This window comes from Triticum urartu, unplaced genomic scaffold, assembly GCF_003073215.2.
Source record: "Triticum urartu cultivar G1812 unplaced genomic scaffold, Tu2.1 TuUngrouped_contig_3299, whole genome shotgun sequence".
NCBI classification, from domain to species: Eukaryota; Viridiplantae; Streptophyta; class Magnoliopsida; order Poales; family Poaceae; genus Triticum; species Triticum urartu.
The window spans coordinates 363-9,440 of NW_024113828.1; the positions used below are offsets into that span (position 1 = coordinate 363).

The 9,078-nt window shown below is 40.6% G+C and overlaps 1 non-coding gene across 1 annotated transcript; it reads left to right on the forward strand.

Annotated features, from left to right (window-relative positions):
- Positions 1 to 408: 408 nt before the first annotated feature.
- On the forward strand, positions 409 to 482 carry TRNAW-CCA. Its single transcript has one exon. It is a non-coding gene; the product is annotated as a tRNA-Trp (tRNA).
- Positions 483 to 9,078: the final 8,596 nt, after the last annotated feature.

Below are 9,078 nucleotides of genomic sequence, written 5' to 3' on the forward strand. Positions count from 1 at the left end.
CTTTATACGTTAGGTGATATGAGGTTGAACAGGCTTTAGAAAAAAAGCAAAGAAGGGTACATGAGGGTGGAATAAAAATCAAAAAGATGACCCCTTCTTTCTTCCTGAGCATTACCGATAAATATTCATTCTTTATACGTTAGGTTGGGTTCAGATGTATATCATTTATTATATGAAACCAAAAAGAAGAAATGACAAGAAAGTTGTATATAGATGGAGGAATAAATTATGATGTGGAAAACAAGATAGGGGTTCAAATCCTATCATCCCTACCTATTACTTCTCCTATGGGCAGTAACGAGGGATCAATTGAGATCGATTCAAATTGGACAAAATTCAGAGTTTCATTTTTCTATATGCATGAGGTACAAAAATCATCCTTTTCTTTACTGCTTTATCTCCCGGAAAGCGCTCTTAGTTCAGTTCGGTAGAACGTGTGTCTCCAAAACCCAATGTCGTAGGTTCAAATCCTACAGAGCGTGATTCTGTTCTTGTTATGTCGAATCCAAAAAAAAAGAACTTATATAAATATAAGAAAATGAGACAGTAATGAGGTCCATATCGTCATCGTAATAAAAAGAAAGATCTGCAAGCATTCTTTATGGGAGTCGGGGCTTTCTGATTTGAAGTTGCTGGAAAAGGACCTCTGTGATCGGTTGATCATTAGTCGTTTTTTTAAGGTAAGCGGGCAGGGGTTTCTTGATCGAAACCGAACTTCAATTCCACCCAGCTCAGATTCTATGCAGCAGTGGGGAAGACCTGTTTATACTTTTATTGAGAATTCCATTTCTTCCTGCCGCACCCCAATTCTTTCCCAGTAGTTGAAAATTGATATGATATCTTGAACCCAGGGGGCTCCTATGTTCTGGGCAGAGGCATTGATGCGGGCTATTAGAATAAGGTGGTAAGGTCCAGGCATCTTCAAACCCCACATATGCCCTCTTTGATCTAGTAAGGGGAATGAAAGAAACAGGAATGTTGCACAGTAAAGTGTCAGCACTCATCCCCAAACTCCATAGGCCCCGCAATAGAAAGAGTTTACTTCGGTGCCGGAGAGCCGAAACCGCTAACCGAAACAAGACATATTCACTTTGACCACAGCCACCCGCACTTGCCTACCCGACTGGCTATTTTAGCTATTCTCTCTTCAACCTTCCTCTAACCTAAAATAGTCGTACCGCTCCCCCTTTAGAGATAGATTTCTTTATTCTCTAAGCTAGCTAAACGCCCGAAACATAATAAGCTAAGCCTCCGTCGATTTAGCCAAAGCAGGCCTGGAGAAAATAATGGGAGTCAGTGTCCCTTAAACGCCTTGTTTCCTCTTCTTTACGGTGGCTTCTTCTTAAATGAAAGAAGATCTCTGCTGCGCTTATTCCTTCAAACTCGAAAACAGTGGTTATTACGACACCAGGTGAAATAGCTGCTTTTTCTTCTCTTCCTCCCCTCGACCTATTGAAGTTGCGCTCACCCGCAGCCCTAAGCCCTACAGTTCCTTCGCTTACCGCCTAATCTTAATCTATTGCCCTGCCTCCAAGAGAAGAAATGGCACCAACCGATACAATGGCAGCTAGTTCCAGGGAAGCTGCTTCAATGGAAGTTGGATTGCCTAGTTGCTTTTGAGTTCGATTTGAACTAGTTTCCAAGCTTTTTTTTCATCCATGCCTATAAGTATAATTATCTTTTCCAATCCGAGTGTTCCATCGGACTTACTCCATTTGCTTCTAGGGTCCATTTGCTTCTAGGGATAGATAGGGCTGGAGTCGTCAGTGCTAGAATGAAATGTGAATGAGAGCATAGATTGATTGTCTTACTGCATGTACGTATAGTAACCAAATAATAATACTAAGGGTCCCTAATACTAATCTCGACATGAGAGGAACGTGTCCTCTCGGCCTTGATATATACTAACAAATATGGTTTTTTCACTCAGACATGAGAGGTGAGATCAATTATATGATGGAGACAGATGGAGGAGCAGAAAGTGAGAGATTATGGCGTGAAACACATGTAAGGTGTACAACTCTTGAGACGGATGCATCGAGGTGCCGGCCTGTGAGAACGCTCGTCATAGTGTTGCGCCATAATTTTGTGATGGGTCTTTCGTTTTAAAATTAGGAGTTTTTCGGGTCTAGTTTACCGGTCCGTCAATAAATGCGTAAGAAAAGTGAAATAGTTGATGTGATGGATGTGCCCAGTATCGATCAAACATCGGCTCGATGCAGGATTTCAATAGAACGGAAAACATCGTAAGTAGTAGAGGGATAGGTACTTATTCCCGGCCAGCGGTATCATTGCTGCTCCCCGCCTAATGCGGATCATTGTGTAATGCTTATGTGAAATCTCAATCCAAAACGGATTCGTTTCGTTGGAAAAACCAACGCCGACGTCAAGATCAGTCTCCTTTCCTTTCAAAAGTGAGCGAGCAGAGCTTACTTTTCCGTGCTACCCCATCCCATGTTACCGTTTCAAAATAACAATCCTCTCTTATTATATGCTTCATCTACCGAACCTGATTTGACACTCATTTTCATACTTTTTTTTATATTATCTCCTCTGACGAAGACGAATTGGCAGAAATTTCCTTTTTGCTGCGCGAGTGCAGTTTCTATGATCTCAATTGCCAAATGGCTCTCGAGTTTATAAATCTTATGAACGAAGCCCCACTATATTGATATATAGAGCAATAATTAGGTCCTTTCAATAGACTTTCCGTAGCTATAATTCGATAGACTTTCCGTAGCTCAGTACTGCTGATCGTTGACGCCCGCAACTGTACTTACGGCTGTACTTGTGAAAAGAGATAGAGCCGTCTCGCTATCACTCAAAGATGGTCAAAAAGCTAATAGATGGGCCACAAAAGGTAGAGGAGAGGGGGTAAGAAGAGTAGACTTACTACTGGATACAAGATAGTCTGAGTACACACAGATGTACATGTACATGACTACTCGCCATCCTATATGACTCAACAACAGAACAACACGCAAGACACTGATACGAATTTTGAAGTTGTACTAGTAGTCTAGGACTAGGAGTGAGATGCATCAAGAATAGAAACTCAACATGAGGTTTGCTGTCAGGTACATGCCTGCTGGCAAAAAGATGTCTGTTCAAGATGAAATTTGCTGCCAGTAGTAGCGTCACTACTGTGTTTGTAGACGGCATCGTTTACAATTTACCACTTTGCCAGAAGCATTGTCAGCGTTTCCAGTATTTAAGAAACTCAACTTTCAATCCTTTTGGAGTTTTGGAGGATGGGAGTCATTTGAAGGAACTAAACGAAAAGGACGGGAGTCAGTTGAAAGAATAGAAAGACAAGAGATAATGTTCCTCAATTTGGTACACTGGTTCTTTTCAAATGTAGAAATTTGACATCATTACCAGGGGAATCAACCTTCCCTAACCTCCAGTTTTTCCATATCGAGGATTGTCCAGAGTTCACATGTGCGTTGCTAGTAGTGTGGCTTTATTGACCACATTGGATCTGTGTGTCACATATGAAGACAGGGAAGCAATCTCAGCAGCGGCTAAGCATAGTTTGAGTCAAGTGCTGGTGGATGGCAATGAAGATTCTAATCATCTTTGAGTCATCTGTATTCGAGCTATTTGCTTGTTTTGTCCAGCTCGAAAGTTTGTATGCTATAAGATGCGGCACACTTGTCCACCGGCCAGAGAAAGAGTTTCAAAGCTTGGTTCTTGGGAACCTAGAGATTCGGGGTGCAATAAGCTCTAGATACGCACAACATCCTCTTGAGCCATCAACATCTTCAGAAAGGAGTCAGATCTTGCAAAACATGCAGTTTCTAGAGATAAATGGTTGTGAAAGCTTGTTAGAGATCTTCAATGCGTATGAATCTCTCAGGGCAATTCAAATCTATGAGCGTAGTAAGGTTGACTCCATATTCGGCATGAGGCTGCCGCAGCAGGGCGAGCGAGCATTGTCGGTTTCACAAGGGGCAGTGTCATCCTCATCAACTGGAGGCAAGGAAGAGCATTTCCTCTATCCATTTCTAGAATCTCAAAAACTAAAACAACGGCAGAGCTTAACGTCAGCGTTTCTCGATCTTTCCCGTCCATGAAGTCTACCCACCATGAAAGATGCAGATCCCAGTCACCCCTAAAGGATGGGCCACAAGCATATACCCATATCTCCAATTTCTCTGCATCAGAAACTGCCCTGCTATCAAGACACTCCCCACATGCCTGCAGCAGCGACTGGGCATCTTGCATAAGAACTAGATGCGCAATATGAAGGTATGGGCAAACTTCAGTTTCCTTCTCTGTTAATTAATTTGCCAAACTCCAGAAACAAAGTCACACATGTCTTATTCGTGCATGTAAAATTACTAGTTAGTGAAAAAAAAGTAGTTAAGAAAATTACAACATATATGGCATGACTAGCTAGCTAGTACAGACGAACATGTGAGCAAATATTTCTTCCACCTAAATTCCCTTTCAATATTGATGGTTCACGTTTAATTCTAACGCCAGTGTTGATACGTATGAGCAGGACATAGACTATGAAAGCCCAAGACATGGAAAAATGTCATTAGTAAGAACTAATGTGCTGTAGGTCCAAAGTACTCTCCCCAAGGACTTGCAGAACATGATGTCCGTACCAGCAGCCGACCACCGTACATGAACAAAGCTGCTGCTTTCCCTACGTTGGTGTGCCATGATTGTCGTCTGGCTGTCATTCCGACTAGCTCAGATGTACTTCTCTATGTACGAAGCTTGAACAATCATTCATGTATGTGTGATGATATTCGTTTTCGATAATGCACTTGCGTGTGGCTTCTTATTCAGAACTTGGCGAGGTCTTCCTTTTCTAAAAAAAGAACTTGGCGAGGTCTCAATTTTCCTCCTAGTGAGCTGCACTTGTGTGCGTGATCGTACGCGAAAATGAGGTCCATACAATTTTTTTATGTTAATTCCTGAGAGAAATACACAATTATGCATGAATATATTTATGTTTTGTTTTCCACATCCTGCGGCTACAGCAAAGCTGAAGCACAGACAACTGTGTTCTTTGTGTATGAGTAACGATGTAGTATGTAGCTTCTGAGCTACGAGTACACTCGATGTAGTTGTAAAAAAATCAGCAGTTTGAGCCTTTGAGGTATATTTTTTTACTTGAAACATCTAAGTTATCCGGCAGATGCTAATGCTATGAGTAACAGGGTAGACTTTACACAATATGCAGCTGCATCAACACCTGAGTGGTGTGGTGGCAAAACACTACAGCCAATTTTCAGAAACTATTGAGTCAATTCTGAAACTTTAGCTAACATGGATCGTTATTATAATCGAAAAAAAGAATACCTATAGATCGCTGTGTATGATTGATGTGACATTTAGGATGACCGATTGCTCATAATCCTGTAGAATCTTTTTTTTTTCGAATACCTAATCCTGTAGAATCTATAAGAACCACAACTTGATTATAATGACATATATAATTTTCACTGGCATACACATAAGACTGTAGAACCCAGTATTGAATGCTGATCACTGAAAGGTTCCATAAGCTGCATTGTTCTGTACTGGAAACTGCAAACTAGAACTTATGAAGATTGCATCTGGATCCTGGATAACTAACACTTAAACAGACCAAAAATGCTCTGCCTGACGGAATTACACTTTCCTTTACTATGGTTTACTGCTTGCGTACCTTCTAGTCCAGCCTTTGAGGTTGTGGTTCCACCTTCTTGCTCCACTGGTGCCACATCTTCTGGAGCACAGATCTGGGCGCCCGCCATCCGCTCCTCAACCTGCATATCGTCGTTGACCTCTTCTAGCACCATCAGTAACTGGTTTGGCATCTTTCTCCAGATTTATTTTGTGTTGACATAGAGTGGGACTAATGCCCTTAATATCATCAAGAGTATAATCCAATAGCAGCACCGTGCTTCTTCAGAGTTTTCAATAATTTCTCTTCTTCATGCTTTGAAAGGTTAACACTAATAATAACAGGATATATCTTCTTTTCATTAAGATAAGCATATTTAAGATTATCAGGCAAAGGTTTAAGCTCAAACACGGGATCACCCTTGGGTGGAGGAGGATCCCCTAAGATTTCAACAGGCAAGTTGTGTTTCAGAATACATCCTTGTTTAAAGAATACATCATCTATTTCCCTTCTTTCATTCATAAACATATCATTTTCATGGTCTAGCAAATATTGTTCTAAAGGATCATTAGGAGTCACAGCAATAGAAGCAAGACCAATAATTTCATCCTTACTAGGAAATTCCTCATCACGGTGTTGTCTACGAAATTTAGAGAAGTTAAACTCGTGAGACATATTACCTAGACCAATAGTAACAACATCTTTTTCGTTGTCTATCTTAGCATTAATAGTGTTCAAGAAGGGTCTACCAAATATAATGGGACAATAGCTATCTTGTGGGGAACCAAGAACAAGAAAATCAGCAGGATATTTAGTTTTCCCACACAAAACTTCAACATCTCTAACAATCCCAATTTGTGAAATAGTATCTCTATTGGCAAGTTTAATTGTGATATCAATTTCTTCTAACTCAGCAGGTGTAATATCATGCATAATTTCTTGATATAAAGAAATAGGTATTGCACTAGCACTAGCACTCATATCACATAAGCCATGATAACAATGATCTCCTATTTTAACAGAAATAACAGGCATGCCTATAACAGGTCTAGGTTTATCTTTAGCACCAGGCTTAGCAATTCTAGCAGTTTCATTGCAGAAGTAAATAACATGCCCATCAATATTATCAGCCAACAGATCCTTAACAATAGCAATATTAGGTTCAACTTTAACTTGTTCAGGCGTGTATACGTTTTAATATTACTTTTGTTGACAACAGTTGAAGCTTTAGCAAGATCCTTTATCCTAACAGGGAAAGATGGTTTCTCAACATAAGCAGTAGGAACAATAGGATCATTATAAGTGATAGTCTTTTCTTCAACTTTAATAGGTGCAACTACTTTCACTTCTATGGGAGGATTATATTTAAACCACTTCTCCTTAGGGAGATCAACGTGAGCAGCAAAAGATTCACAAAAAGAAGCTACTATCTCAGAGTCAAGTCCATATTTAGTGCTAAATTTACAGAAAGCATCGGTATCCATAAAAGATTTAACACAATCAAACTTAGGTGTTATACCTGACTCTTTATCTTTGTCGAGATCCCAATCTTCAGAGTTGAGTTTAATTCTTTCCAATAAATTCCATTTGAATTCAATAGTCTTCATCATAAAGGAACCAGTACAAGAAGTATCGAGCATGGAGCGATTGTTGTCGAAAAGCCGAACATAAAATATTTGAATAATCATTTCTCTCGAGAGCTCATGATTGGGGCATCTATATAACATTGACTTAAGCCTCTCCCAAGCTTGAGCGATGCTTTCTCCTTCGCGAGGCAAAAAATTATATATGTAATTACGATCACGATGAACAAGATGCATAGGATAAAACTTCTGATGAAATTCCAATTTCAACCGTTTGTAGTCCCATGGTCCCATATCATCACATAGCCTATACCATGTCAATGCATCTCCCTTCAAAGATAAAGGGAAGACCTTCTTCTTGATAACATCATCGGGCATACCTGCAAGCTTAAATAATGCACAAACTTCATCCACATAGATTAGGTGTAAATCGGGATGCAATGTTCCATCTCCTGCAAAAGGATTAGCTAGCAGTTTCTCTATCATACCCGAAGGAATTTCAAAGTAAAAAATTTCATTTTCAGTAGGTTCAATAGGTTGAGGAGCAACTCTTTGGTTTACTGGTCGGAGTGAAGATAGCCCGAACAAGCCCCTTAGAGGATTACTTTCCATAGTAACAAGTGACAGTAAATTTCAGCACACTATATAAATTTTTCCTTGCCAAATTCCACCTACCAGAGGCGCTTCATTCCCCGGCAACGGCGCCACATGTTAAAGAGCGATTGGAGAAACGGTTGAGCAGTTGGAAAGGCAAGTTGCTCTCCATTGGAGGGCGACTAGTTTTGATCAATTCTGTTCTCACAAACATGGTTCTCTACATGCTCTCATTTTTTCAAATTCCCAAAGGGGTTCTGCAAAGACTGGATTACTTTAGATCCAGATTCTTTTGGCAAGGAGATAGTGAAAATAAAAAGTATGGGCTAACAAAATGGAGTGTGGTTTGTCGACCAAAAGACCAGGGAGGTTTAGGTGTTCAAGACCTCCAGGTTAAGAATGATGCCTTGCTCAGTAAATGGCTGTTCAAGCTACTTACCGAGGATGGTGTTTGGCAAACCCTGTTGCGCAATAAGTATCTAGGCCAAAAAGCGTTGTCCCAGGCATATTGGAAACCTGGTGACTCATATTTTTGGTCTGGTCTGATGGCGGTAAAGAAATATCTATTCCGCTTTGGATCATTCGCGATAAAGGACGGCTCCGAGATACGTTTTGGGGAGGACATGTGGCTAGGAAACACCACTCTTCAGGAACAATATCCGGCCTTGTACCGAGTTGTACGCGATAAGAATGATACTCTTGCGCACGTGCTCAGCTCCTCCCCGCTAAATGTATCATTTAGGAGGGATTTGGTTGGCCTCCGCTTTGCGTCATGGCAACATCTTCTATCCCGTTTGGATTCGGTTAACTTGACACAAGGGAGGGATGTGTTTCACTGGAATCTCACTACATCTGGGTCCTACACAGTTGCTCTATGTACCGTGCACTCTCGCACTCAGAGGTTCCATTGAATAATAATAAACTAATATGGAAATCAAAGATGCCACTAAAAAATAAGATTTTCATGTGGTATCTTCGGAGAGGAGTTGTGCTAAAAGACACCCTCGCTCGACGCAACTGGCAAGGAAGTAAGAAATGTAGCTTCTGTACTCATGACGAGACAATTAAACACCTCTTCTTTCAGTGCAAGTTCGCGCGTTCTATATGGTCAGTCATCCAAATAGCGTCCAATTTGTATCCACCAACAAGTGCTGCCAATATATATGGTCACTGGCTTGATGGAATACCAAATACTTTTAGTACGCTAATACGGGTGGGAGCATCTGCCTTATTATGGTCGCTTTGGCTATGTATAAACGATTGTGTTTTTAATGG